This window comes from Ursus arctos, unplaced genomic scaffold (genome assembly GCF_023065955.2).
Source record: "Ursus arctos isolate Adak ecotype North America unplaced genomic scaffold, UrsArc2.0 scaffold_25, whole genome shotgun sequence".
NCBI lineage: Eukaryota > Metazoa > Chordata > Mammalia > Carnivora > Ursidae > Ursus > Ursus arctos.
The window spans coordinates 40,841,717-40,856,308 of NW_026622930.1; the positions used below are offsets into that span (position 1 = coordinate 40,841,717).

Consider the following 14,592-nt stretch of genomic DNA (forward strand, 5'->3'; position numbering starts at 1 on the left):
TCACTTAGATACCATGTGTTCACATTATATACTTGCCTGTAGCTACTGCTTGGTAGTCAGGTTCTTGCTTCCAAGTAAAAGAAACCAACTGTGAAAGGATCGATCATTAGTTTACAAAATCAATGAGAAGGCTGGAGAACCAGTCAGGCTTATAAAATGAGAGAGGCCAAGAGGGTCTAGGCAGTCCAGAACAGCTAGCTGCCCAGAGTCTGGGGCAACCAGTATTTTGGTCTTTTAGTTTCCTCCTGTCAAGAGTCCATACATTGTTGAATTTCCACATTCAGATCCCGGGCAGCCAGAAAAAGTATATGTACACTTGATTAGTAAGTATTATGCCATATATATATATGATTGAATAGAACATTTAAGATGTACATTTAATAAGGCCATTTTTAGCTATAAGGAATTGTTTATTATTACTTTTCTTTTAGAGTGCTATTAAGTACTGGAAAACCTGAAAAACATTCCCAGAGCTACAATGTTCATCCTTCTGTGGGCATGTCCATTTTATTAATTCCTTCCATGCTGAAAGTTAAAATGTACAAAGGTATTTCCCCCCACCCCGACCCCCACCCCAAATCTAAACCACTTTTATTGTGAAATATATGATTTGCCTTATTTGCTGGAATTCACCTATAAAACCAGGTATGGCTATGGGTGGCAGAGGCATTTTTAGGCATTCCTTGGTTTTACCATTCTCCAGTGTCACTTGACTTCCATCTCTGAATTCAGTCTTTAAGTATCTAACGTATAGTTTATCTTTGTATTTATTTATGTGTTGCTTACTACAAAGGTAATGAATGATTATTTTAAAATCTGTAACATTATGGAAACAAAGAGCAAAGAGTGATCAGTCCCCATAATTTTGCCTTCAGGAATAATTACTACTAACACTTTGGTAGATATTAATCCAGACTGCCTGGTTTCCATTTCCAGCTTCTCCATTTATCTGGCCACACTGGATGAGTTACTGGTCCTCACATTGCCTCAGGTTCCTCATTTCAGAGTAATAGTACTGGTTCATAAGGTTTCACAAGGACTTAATAGGAAGCGGTCAGCAGGGTTACTAGTGTAGAGTAAGTGCTTGATAAATGCCATAAATCTGTGTACATGTGTTAGTCAAGATAGACTAGATTATATCGCAGTAACAAACAACCCACCCAAATCTCAGTGGCTGAACATAACAAAAATGTATTTCTTGCTAATGCTGAATATCTTACACAGATTGACAGGGCATTTTCTCCATGCAGTCACTCATGGGCCCATGGTAATAGAGGTTCTGCCATGTTGCGGTCACACTGCAATACTTGGCGCTTTTAGTCAGCACAGCAATGAAAAGAGACTATCAGATCACACGTGGATTTGGTTTTACTGCCTCAGCCCATAATTGACATATTTCATTTCCACTTACAATTCACTAGTCAGAACTAGTAATCATAGCCCCGTCCTACTACTAGCGAGCTGTGGACATGTGGGATGTGGAGTGCAGAATATTTGGTGGGTGCTCCTACCTCTGTCAAGTCCACCTTTTCCCCCCTAGTATGGTAGATTATCCAAACTGTGTTGCAGTTTTTATGGGTTTTTTTTTAAGCTTAATGTATCATGGACATTTCCCCATATCAATACATAGTCATTCATTCATTGACTGTTTTCTTTAAAGAGTTTATTTATTTATTTGAGAGAGAGAGAGAGAGCAAGTGAGCATGACTTGGGGAAAGAGGCAGAGGGAGAAGCATACTCCTTGCTGAGCAGGAAGCCCAGTGTGGGGCTCGATCCCAGGACCCTAAAATCATGACCTGAGCCCAAGGCAGACACTTAACCGACTGAGTCACCCAGATGCCCCTCACCGACCATTAATTAAGCCCTTCTATGCCCTAGGCCTCGTTCTGGATGCTGGGGTACACCAATGAAGAAAACATTTGATAACCCTTGCCTTAATGTAATTTATTGGATCGCAAACAGGTAAGAAAGCATAATATGTTAGAAGGTGATAAATATTATGGTGACAAAAAGGAAAGGGAAGAGGCAGAGGGAGTTTCGGGCGTACGGATTTAAATAGAATGGTCATGGAAGGCCTTTGTAAGGTGCTTGGAGTTAAATTCTGAGAGGTATGAGAAATATCTTGTGATTATCTTTACAGGGAGAGCATCCCAAGAAAATAAAACTATTAGTGTGGCTTGGTGATCTGAACATGAAGACACGTTTTCCTCTTTTTGTGTATGTTTAAAAGTTTCCATGAAAAGAATTAAAAATGAAAATTAAAACTGGTATAAAACTGACATCCAGATTTTATACTACCATTTTAGAAAAGAAAAATCAGATAAAGAATTTAATAAGTATTCTCAATTAAAAAAAAAAGGTTTTACCAATTTACCTCCTCCGAAACACTGTTTTAACTTGTTTCTCTACATCCCCACTGACTAGCTCTTACACGGTCCAGCATCTGATTACAGATTGTTTTGTTTATCACTGCATGTGTCGTGTATGTTAGTCTTACCTTTCCAATTATTTGTTAAACTTTTAATCGTATCTTTTTATCCCTCTTATCTTTCCCTTTAAAGTGATTGGACATATAAATTCCCTATAAAAATTACTGATTGAGAAGTAAAACTTAGTGATGACTTTAATTTAAATATAACTTCAATTGCTAATAATTCTCATAGCATTTTGCTATGTTGAGAATGAAAAAAATTAATAAATAAGCTGCACAAAATATATCCACAAGCAATTTAAAAGTTTTGAGTATTAGAGAACTGTTTTAAAAATACTTGGAGTATTTTTTCAAGTAATTGGCTGGATGTGAAGTACAATTTGAATAGAGACCTTTCTTAGTCACATACTTATGATTCTTCCACTAAAAAATTTGTTTTTTCAGTGATTTACTTTCTGTTGCCATACAACTAGGCTATATTGCACAAATATTTTGAGTAAATTCTGTCAGTTTTTCCTTAAGATGACAGAGAGTCTCAACAATTAGATGACTGTGATTGAAGCAAAAAATGAAATCAGCCTTGTTCAGCCTAAAGAGTTTACTGAACTCTAATAGTTATTTGGCTAGATTGTGGGGTAACGCCCAGACAGCAATGAGGAGTGCCTCTGTAAGATCACCACTTAGAACCACCCTGCATTTAGGGGAAGTGGTGACAGGCTGGTCAAGGAAGACTCTTGTCAGTGTTAGTCACACAACTAGAACATGATGTTTAGAAGAAAATCTATAACACTGTTGGGAAGCTATGTTGGAAGAGCTGTGGCCAAAGAAAAGAGAATTACAAATCGCACTTCCATGACACAGATAACTTGGAAATATGGTGCATAAGAAAGTTGTGTTTTCATAATTTAGCTCACCCTAGTTATGATCTATTTTATATGAGGCACAATCTCTATTTTGAGAATATCATTACCTCAGGAAGGAAGAATTACTGCATGATGCTGACATTAAGTTAGAAATATTTTTAGGATTTGGAATGATTAGTTTTTCGGTACCAGACTATCTAATCATAGGCCTTATCTAATCATAAAAACAATTTTGGAATAGTGGCCAAAGCTCAGTGTCAAACAGAAAACATGGCATTGTAATTCACAGGTCACCAAACTACTTTGAGACCGTAATTTTGATCTCTGAACCTCAATTTCCTCATCTCAAAAAAATGGAGACACAGATTATCTTCCTTCTCCATTTTACTGGTATGTTTTGGGTATACCAAATTCGTGAGCTCAGTTCTTCCAGGCAAAAGCTTGAGCAAAAGGAAAAATAAAGAATAGTAATAGAACCATTCATGGTGCCTCAAAAATAATGTTCCCTGTTTTAATTGCGAATCCTCCTCTGAAGGGAGAATTTATCCTTAGATTTCGACCTGAGGACTGAGGGTACTTTACACTGCTCTGTCCCATCACAAATTCTTTGCTCTATCATCGTTTATTCATTCATTCAACCTTTTAGTGAGTTGGTCATTCGCTAGCTAGGGTCATTCCAGCTAAGGACTGGAGCTACAAAGAGGGAGAAGACAGTTCCAGTCGTCATGGAACTGATAATAAAGCAAGGGAGAACATTATACAAGTATTTACGAATGCACTGAGTTTATGCAAAAGTAGTAGAGGATGCTATGGGCACTTTCAGCAGGGCACTAGGTAATGTATTTTGGGGATCAGAATGGATTTTAGAGATATCGAAGCTAACACAAGAAAAATGAGATGGAGTTGGCTAAGCAAAGAGTATAAGGGAAAGTGATTTAGGCAGAGGGAATAGCGCTGATTGATTTTGAGGTACTGAAAGGAAAGTCAGCATGGCTATAGTTTAGAGAGAGAAAATCCAGATCTCAGAGGCCTAATTAAGGGCTTTGTCTGTATTCTGAGAGTAATGGAAAGCCATCGAAATTCTTTGTTTGTTTCTTATTTTAGGTGTTTAAGCAGGGAAGTGACATAATCACTTGCATTTTTAGAAGATCATTCTAGGCACTATGTGCAGAATGGAAGAGAGGATGGCGCACAAGTAATATATGTGGGGAAACAGGAGACAATTGGAGGAAGTGAATTATGGGGTTGGCAAAGAAGGGGAGGAAAAAGTGAACTGATTCAAGAGATATTTAAGAGACAGAATCAAATAGAATTTGATTGTGAGGGAAAGATGAATCAAGGATGACTTCCAGATTTCTGGCTTAAGGAAATGGGTGGATGCCATTTATTTAAATAAGGAACACTGGGGGAAGAGAGAGTTTGGGAAGGAGAATCCTGAATCACAGTTGGCCAGCACATAGCATACACACTAAGTCATTTAGAATGCAAAACTCTCAGGGTATGGATTACACATAGGTATGCAGATACAGGTCCTCATCGAAATCTTGCTTCTAACTTGATTCCTAAGTCTTGCTTTTTAAATTTTGGATGATATTTATACCATTTTGGTGGTCTTTTACTTCTCTATTCTTGGGCATTTCAGACTCTTTTAGGCAAGGTCTTGAGTGTTATCCTGGTTCCAGCTTTAAATTGCAGTTTGAAGCCTCCTCTTTCTTTCTTTTTTTTTTTTCTTTTTCTCCTCTTCTTGTAGATTGTAAAACCATAACTTCTTTTCTTTTATCCTTTTCTCTCTCACGTAAGATCTGATTTCATCTGAAGATCATTCCCATAGCTTGAATTTTCTTCATTTCTTTTATTTTTCTTCATTGAGTTCTAATAACTCAATAACTTCCTTTCCTCTGGCTACTAATCTTCCTTGTGTTGTATCAATTTCCAAAATGGAACAAAAAAGGAGAAAACTATTATGAAGGAAGAAGCATATTTTATTACAAGCTATTATTGCCAAATGTTGCTGGGGAACACCTGTTTCACAGTGATGAAACGGGTTTGAACTGAATGTCTACAAATGTTTTTCAATCTTCACAAAAGCTGTAGCTAAAAATAAGAATATAGAAAAATTGAAAATAAAGGAGTGGAAATATATATCAGGTAAATACTAAGCAAAATAAAGCTAGTGTAATTCTATTATACCAGAAAATGTAAGATTTTAAAGCACAAGGAATTACTAAAGAGGGTCACTAAATATGATAAAAGGATCAAATCACCAGGAACAACAAGGAGTTAGAGACAAATCCCACAGTCACAATGAGAGATTTCAACACCTATTTCTCAGTGATACATCAAGCATACAAGAAAGCAAAATTGACAAGATTATAGAAAATTTGAACAAAATAAATTAATATGTTTGTTTCAATGGACACATATAGAACATTCCACCCAAAAACTGCAGAATATATATTCTTTCAAGTGGAATACTTTTGATAATATTTGTGACCATATAGGGGCGCCTGGGTGGCTCAGTTGGTTAAGTGGCTGCCTTCAGCTTGGGTCATAATCCCAGGGTCCTGGGATCAAGCCCTGCATTGGGGGTCCCTGCTCAGTAGGGAGTCTGTTTCCTCTCCCTCTCCCCCTGCCCCTATCCCCTCCTCTGCGTACACTCACTCTCTCTATCTCAGATAAATAAATAAAATCTTAAAAAAAAAAAAAAAACAATGTTCTCTAGTTTAAAAAATATATATTTGTGACTATATATTGGGCTATAAGGAAGTCTGAACAAATTTCAAAGGAATAGTATCATACATATTGCATTCTTTGATCACAATGGGATAAAATAAAAAATCAGTACTGGAAAAGTAATATAAAAAATTCATATGTTTGGAGACTAGGAAACATACTCATGAATCAGAAAATAATGGAAATTTGAAGATCTTTAAACTGAAAGATAAAAGTATTGCATATTAAAAAATGATGCGGATTGCTGCTTCTAGACAGGATGGAGGAACTGATACGGGCTTGGCCTCATGCCATCAACAACCATAAAAGTAGCAAAGTATATGAAACAGCTGTTTTCAGGCAGTGGATGATAGTATGGGGAAATGATCTTAAGACAAAGGAAATGTGTAAGGCGACCTTTATGTTTGCCTCGCTCTTCTGAACGGGGCACTTTCTGGTGTGTGGTGTGGGGAGGTGAGCCCACGTGCAGAGCAGCAGTATTGCTGGGTGAAAGAGGCAGAGAGCAGAGGTTGAGCTGCTGAGATGGCTGCAGTTTGTGGATCAGTATACCCCAGATGGTTGAGCTGTGAAGCAGGGAGTCTCAAAGGTCTGGGGGAAGGTTATCTTCAAGAGTATGGCTAAGTGTTTGGCTGCACATACACCAAGCAAGACCATGTGAGGCCCGCCTACCAGTAGTGACTGAAAACAACACAAATGCTGGTGCTGGAAGATTGTGGAATTTCAATCCATTCACACTAGAGAGATCTTACCGAGTGCCTTGGGCGATGGCCCTGGACTATAGACAAAACCAGAATAGGATCAAGGTGAATCACTGTAATCCACAGCCTGCCAGAACAAAACTCAACACTCTTTAAATAAAGACAGTATAATACAGTTCCCCACAGTGTAGCAGCCAAAATTGTTCTACACAAGTTGGAAATTACTAGACAAGCAACTCAAGAAGTGGGGAAATGTGACCATTTGACCAAGAGACAAATTAGTAGAAACAAAGATGATCGTGGATGTTGGAATAAATAGAAGTGGACTTTAAAACAGTTATTATAGGGGCGCCTGGGTGGCTCAGTCTTTAAGCGTCTATCTTCGGCTCAGGGCGTGATCCCAGAGTCCTGGGATCGAGCCCCACATCAGGCTCCTCCTCTGGGAGCCTGCTTCCTCCTCTCCCACTCCCCCTGCCTGTGTTCCCTCTCGCTGGCTGACTCTCTCTCTGTCAAATAAATAAATAAAATCTTTAAAAAAAAATAAAACAGTTATTATAAACATGTTCAAGGATTTAAAGAAAAAGATGGAGTTTTCCTTTAAAAGTGTGAGTGAACAGATGGGAATCTCAGTGGAAAAATGGAAACTAGAAACACAGAACTAAATGGAAATTCTATAACTGAAAAACTGCAAACAGAGCTTAGAGGGGAACTTACTGTCTTAAATGCTTCTACTAGAAATGAAGAAAGGCTTGAAATTAGTGCTGAAAGCATGAAACTTAAGAAGTTAGAAAAGAAACAGCAGAATGAACAAAACAGTAGGAAGGAAACAGAATAAGAGAAGAAAATGCCATAGTAAACAAAATTATACAAGGCTAATGTAAAAGAATACTAGAAGCACAAACTTTTTCTAGCAAGGTTGGTCAAGAAAAAGAGAGAATGAACACATAAACAATAATAGAAATGAAAAGGGGGCTTAGAAAAGCTTCCAAAATTAAAAAGATAGATTTATGCTAAAATTTTTGAAAATTAGATTAAAATTCATAGTTTTAGAAAATATGACTGCCTGCAGAAGTTCTTCCTATCTCAAGAAGAAATTGAATCTCTGAATAGTAGTTCTGTAGCCGCAATATTAATTATCAGTAAATTAAAATCTTCGTGTGAACCAAACTTCAGACCCAGAGTTCTTTCAGTCAAGGACCTTACAATTCCAGTAGTATACAAATTATATAAGTGAATCAAAAAAGAAGATGAACTCCCTAACTTTTTAAAAATAAAATGAATATAACCCTGATATCAGTATAACCTAAGATAATAGGGGATTTGTCATGACCTTACTGAAAATCCTAAATAAGTTCAGTTAGAAAATGGAATCTGACAGTATGCAAAGGAGATGCTACACCATTACCAGGATGGATATATCCCAAATCCAGCATTAGTTTAACATTAAAAACAAAATATGTTTGATTAAATTCAACACACTTATAATTTTTTGAAAAAGCTTCTTAATAAACGAATAAAAAGGACCATTCTAACCAGATAAAGGTTACCGGCCAAATATAGCAGCTAACATTATTCTTAATTTGATACACTGAAAGCATTCTCATTAAGCTCAGGAACAAGACAGGTAGCATAAAGGAGAAAAGATCTAAGTGGATCTTGGGGTGAGAAAGATAACCCTGGAACCCTGCAATACTGTGGCCCAATCTAAGTAAATGAATCATGTTTATTGATTATAAGATTCAATATTGGTTTTTTAAATAATTTCTTCCCAAAGCAATCTATAAATTCAGTGCAATTCCAGTCAAACTCCAAATGAAACTAGTGTGTGTTTGTGTATGTGTAACTTTTTAAACTATATCTATAATTTATATGTAAGAGCCATACATATACGTATGAAGAAGAACGAGGTGGGGAGATTTGCCTTACAGGTTACCTTATTAAAAAGCAATTATAATTAAGCCTTTTGGCTCCCTGAGCAGCTTCGTGGCAGTTGGCAAGAACACATGCCTTACAAAAGGTGGCAAAAAAGGAGTCAAGAAGAAAGTGGTTGATCCATTTTCTAAAAAAGATTGGTATGAGGTGAAAGCATTTATGTTCAGTATAAGAAATATTAGAAAAACACTAGTCACAAGAACTCAAGGAACCAAAATCACATCTAATGGCCTGGAGGGTTGTGTTTTTTGAAGTGAGCCTTGCTGATCCTGCAGAATGATGAAGTTGCATTTCGAAAATTCAAGCTAATTACTGAGGATGTTCAGGGCAAAAACTGCCGACTAATTCCATGGCATGGGCCTTACCCGTGACAAAATGTGCTCCACGGTCAAAAAGTGGCAGACCCTGCTGAAGTTCATGTTGATGTCAAGAATACTGATGGTTATTTGCTTTATCTATTTTGTGTTGCTTTTACTAAGAATACAGCAGTTAGATTTAGAAGACCTCTTATGTTCAGCACCAACAGGTCCACCAAATTTGGAAAAAGATGATGGAAATCATGACCCAAGAGGTACAGACAAAGGACTTGAAAGAAGTGGTCAATAAATTGATTTCAGACAGCATTGGAAAAAGACATAGGAAAGGCTTGCCAATCTATTTATCCTTTCCATGATGTCCTTGTTAGAAAAGTAAAAATGCTGAAGAAGCCCAGGTTTGAATTGGGAAAGCTCATGGGGCTTCATGGTGAAGGTAGTAGCTTTGGAAAAGTTACTGGAGATGAGACTGGTGCGAAAGTTGAATAAGCTGATGGATAGGAGCCACCAGTCCAAGAATATGTTTAAAATTCAGACATTTAATGGTGACAAATAAAAAATCTTACTTTGGTATCTTAAAAAAAAAGTTATAATTAAGCCAATGTGGCACTGGTTCAGGGTTAGAAAAAATGACCAAAAGAATAGAACAGAATACCTAAACAGAACTACACCTATATGGAAACTTGATTTGTGACAGGCTTTTTTGTGGATCAGTGAAAGAAAAAATGGACTTAAAAAAAAAGTGTTAATACAACTTAAAAGCATGATATTAAATCCCTACATTCTACCAGGCACTAGAATAAATTCCAAATAGATCAGTAATTGGAATGAGAAGGGCACATGATAAAACTTCTCGAAAACCAAATAGAAAAATATTTTCTGGCTTTGGAGTCCAAAAGGATTTCTTTTTCTTTCTTTCTTTTTTCTTTGTCTTGTTCTTTTCTTTTCTTTCTTTTCTTTCTCTTTCTTTCTTTCTTTCTTTCTTTCTTTCTTTCTTTCTTTCTCTCTCTCTCTCTCTCTCTCTCTCTCTCTCTCTTTCTTTCTTTCTTTCTTTCTTTCTCTTTCTTTCTTTCTTTCTTTCACAGAGAGAGAGAGCACACAAGCAGGGACAGCGGCAGGCAGAGAGAGAAGCAGACTCCCCACTGAGCAGGGAGCCCAATGCGTGGCCCGATCCCTAGACTCCGAGATCATGACCTGAGGTGAAGGCAGACACTTAACCGACTGAGCCACCCAGGTGTCCCCCAAAAGGATTTCTTAAAGAAGATCCAAAATGTATAAATCAGAAAGCAAAATGACAGCCAAAACAATCTTGAAAATGAAGTCCCAAGTTGGAGGATTCACACTTCCCAGTTTCAAACCCTACTACAAAGCTGTAATAATCAAGACACTGTGGTGATGGCGTGAGGGTAGACTAATAGATCAATGGAGTAAAATAGAGAATCCTGATAGAAACCCTTCCATTTACAGTCAATTGTTTTTCCACAAGGGCGCCACGCTAATTCAATGGGGAAAAAAATAATGTTTTCAACAAATGGTGCTGGGACAACTGAATATCCATGTGAAAGAATGAAATTAGATGCCTACCTCAACCCTACACAAAAATTAACTAAAAAGGAATCATGGACTTAAATGTAAAAAAACGATAAGACCACTAGAAGACACAGAGTAGTAAATCTTAGTGAACTTGGGTTAGGCAATGATCTCTGAGATACAACCCCAAAAGGACAAGTGAAAAAAAAATTTGAAAAATTGGACTTCATCAAAATTAAAAACTTCTGTGGGGAAAAAAATACCATCAAGAAAGTAAAAGACATCTCATACAATGGGAGAAAATATTGACTGAGGATGGTAAAGAAAGCCCTCCAACAGAGCAAGAGATGCCGATGCTGGCCATCAAGAAAGCAAGCCCTGTTAATAGTAAGGTGTGAAGGCATATGGGTAGGGCACTACAGTATCTGCTACATGGTCCCAGACTCTCTTCAGTAGAATTAGGCCGGCCCCAGTCTTAGCTTGAGTTTCCCCCAAAAGACTCAGCTATTACTGAGGCAAAAGACTCCTGCTATTACTTTATTAGGGCAAGCAGTTCCAAGAAACAGGGGTAGGAAAGGAGAAGTGAAGTAGAGAAGGAGAGAGAACCCATATAAAATTGCATTGTGGACATGGGGCCATTATTAAATGCCAATGATTGCTTGATATCTTGGGATAGTCCTTAGGAAGCCTTAAAAGCACCTGAAGACCCAAAAAGCACCTGAATATAATTTTTAAAATACTGGTTGGTTTTCTTCCCACAGGTAGTTAGTTGATATCTGTAAATTAAGACTCTCTTAGACCTCATTCATACCTCAGGTTCCCTTCAATCAACATCCAACACAGAATTGGTGGTAATGGATAGCAGGGATAATTGAAATCACAGAATAATAGCTACCATTTAGTAAGTACAAGGCAGTTTTATATAATGTCTAATCCTCACAAAGTAGCGTTTGTTGTACTGATTTTATTAATGCCCAAGCTAAGATTCAGCTAACTTAAGGAACTCGGCCAATGTCACAAAGCTATCAGGTTTTGGAACCGTGTTGTCCTTCTTCTTCTTCTTCTTTTTTTTTTTTTTTTCCAACTCCCAAAACAATGCTCTTTCTGTTATACCAAGATGCCTCTTAGATGAAAGGATTGAGATTCCTAAATCTCCTTTAAGCCAATAATTTTTAAACCTGTTATTTATTTTTTAAGTAGGTCATACAAACCCATGGTTTAAAATTCAAGAAATACAAAAGGATATTCAGTGAAAAGTCTCTTTTTTGCCCTGTCCATGAGTCACCAGGTTGTTCTTTTCAGGGGCAACTAATGTTACCAGTTTCTTGTGTACCTTATAAATATAATTTTTTACACTTTTAACAGAAATGGGTTATTCTACCAATGTATGCTGTTGTTAGACATCTTAGAGTATAAAAAAATAAATGGCTGTAAGAGTTTAGGCTTTGTGTGTATAAGAATATGTAAAAAGCACTTTTCCAAGATGGAAGTTTCTGATGAATTCTATTCAAACTTTAATTTATTATTATTTGGCAAGTCTGTTACCTCTGCTCAATATAGCTTTTGTTTACCATATCTTTTTCAATAAAGAGCCAGATAGTAAATATTTTTAGGCTCTGTGTCATGACTGTTCAACTATACTGTTATAGCATAAAATTAGCCATTGACGATATGTAAACAAAAGGACAAATGGGTGTGTTCTAATAAAACTTTATTCACAAAAACATGTGGCAGGCCAGATTTGACCTGAAGGTCATAGTTTTCTGACATCTAGGGGATACTTTTTAAACTAGAAAACACACAGTAGTGTGTAACACACCGGCATTATTTGGGCACACCAGCATGATGAAATAAACCCGATTTGTACTGTTTGTCAATTTCTGTAGCATAAATACTCCCAATAAGATGGCTGAGTTCAGTCTACCAACAGTTTAACAGTAAGATTGAAAATTCCTAAATATTTGAGAATTGGTTCTCATGATCTGATGAGAGATAGTTACAGCACACCACTGCATGCAAAACCTTGAGATACAGGATAATGAATATTCTAAGAATAGCTAAAGCCAAAGAAAATACAGGGAGAAAAAAGTTTCAATTTTTTTTTTTTTTTTTACTCTTAGAGGGTTTGATACATGTGAATAAACAAAGTTGGTAGAATGTACCTTTCCATACTCACTAGTATTTATGTTGTTTTTGTTTAATTAGAAAACATGGAGAGAAGAAAATTTTATGTAGACAAAGAGATCACTTTTTGTATTATCAGGAAGTCTGGTGACATTGGCACTGAAGTTCAATGTAAAGTGAAAAGAGCTGGAACTAAAAGACGTGTGCATGTATAAAACGTGTGTATATGTTATGTATGTGTATATATTATGTATATATAAATATATAATTTATATGTTTGGAATACACATATTTTATATTACATACCATTTTAACTTCTTATGGTTTACAACTGGTTGCTGTTTTCTGTGTCTAGTGATTTTTTTATTTGGTATCCGATGTTCCAAACATTATGTTGTGAAATATTTGCGTTTTGTTCTCTTTTTTCAGAGTTTTGAAGTTTGTTTTGGCACACAGGTTATTAGGTTAGTAGTGAAACAACTTGATATTTTCTTTTTTCTAAACTTTTTAAAAAGATTTTATTTATTTGAGAGACCAAACACGAGCAGGGGGAGGCGCCGAGGGAAAGGGACAAGCAGACTCACCGCTGAGCCAGGACCCTGAAATCATAACCTGAGCCAAAATCAAGAGCCGGGCACTCAACTAACTTGAGCCACCCAGGCACCCCTCAACTTGATATTTTCCAGATTATTTTAAGTTTTATTAGAGTGTGCCTAGACTGGCCTTTACTCAATGGCAAGTTTAGCTTTAATATTAAACCTTTGCCCCTCTGGGATTTCTGTTGGTTGCCCCGTTGCTCAGTGACATCTCTCACCTCTGGTTGGGTGGAATTTGAACACCTCCTGGCCGTCTCTGTGCTCTGAGAATTGTGCAGCTTACAGCCTCTGGTAGTTGTCTGGAAACAGTTGTCTCATATCTTTTGTCCAGGTTTCTAGTTGTTTACTAATGAAGAGCAAGTTCCGTACCAGTTACTTCTTCATGATCACTTGTGAAGCTCAGCATCTTGGCAATGTCGAATCTTCCAATTCCTGTATATTTAGGTCATCTTCGAAATTTAAAATAAACTATTAAAATTCTCTCCATACAATCTTACATTTAGGGTTAGCATTGTTCCCACGTCTTCATACTTTTATTCCATTGCAAATGGTATCCTTTTAAGATTTTTATTTTCTACCTGGTAGTTGCTAGTATAAAGGAGGAAAATTGTATATTTTTTCTAGGCAGCACCTTTGTATACTGATTTGTCTATCCAGTAATTAAAGTATTAATTATTTTGAATTACATAGAAATCATTTTCAAATAAGGAATAATGATAGTTTCTTTTTTTAATGTTTGCTTTGTTTATTTATTTATTTATTTATTTATTTATTTATTTATTTATTTATTTATGTAATCTCTACATCCAACGTGGGGCTTGAACTCATGATCCTGAGATCAAGAGTTGCATGCTTTTCCAACTGAGCTAGCCAGGCACCCCTAGGTTGTTTCTTTAATTCCGATCCTTGTATATATATTTTTTCTCACCCTACTTCACTTTTTAAGAGGTCTAATTCACTATTGAATAGATATATTCCTTTCTGTTTCTAGTTAGCTAGGATTTTTTAAAAAATTTAATTCCAGTATAGTAAATACACAGTGTTATATTCATTTCAGGTGTACAGTATAGTGATTCAACAATTCCATATATTACTCAGTGCTCATCAAGATAAGTGTACTCTTCAAAAAACACAAGAAATAAACAAGTGTTGGTGAGGATGTGGGGAGAAAAAGGAACTCTTGAGCACTGTTGGTGGGAATGCAGACTAGTACAGCCACTGTGGAGAACAGTATGGAGGTTCCTCAAAAAATTAAAAATAGAACTACCCTATGATCCAGTGATTGCACTACTAGGTATTTACCGAAAGAATGCAAAAACACTAATTCAAAGAGGGTGTTTATTGCAGCACTATTTACAATAGCCAAATTAT

The 14,592-nt window shown here is 36.5% G+C and overlaps 1 long non-coding RNA gene and 1 pseudogene across 2 annotated transcripts in view; both read left to right on the top strand.

The window, feature by feature from the left end:
* The window catches only part of LOC123000154 (uncharacterized), an 85,592-nt gene that overhangs the window by 18,064 nt on the left and 52,936 nt on the right, over positions 1–14,592 (top strand). The window contains exon 3 of one of the 2 annotated variants that reach the window (XR_008961392.1): positions 1,879–1,962. The exons of the other annotated variant lie outside the window; for it this stretch is intronic. This is a non-coding gene — a long non-coding RNA (uncharacterized LOC123000154). The remainder of the gene's footprint in view (positions 1–1,878; positions 1,963–14,592) is intronic. 2 annotated transcript variants of the gene reach the window in all.
* On the top strand, positions 2,840–9,751 carry LOC130544796 (40S ribosomal protein S3a-like; annotated as a pseudogene).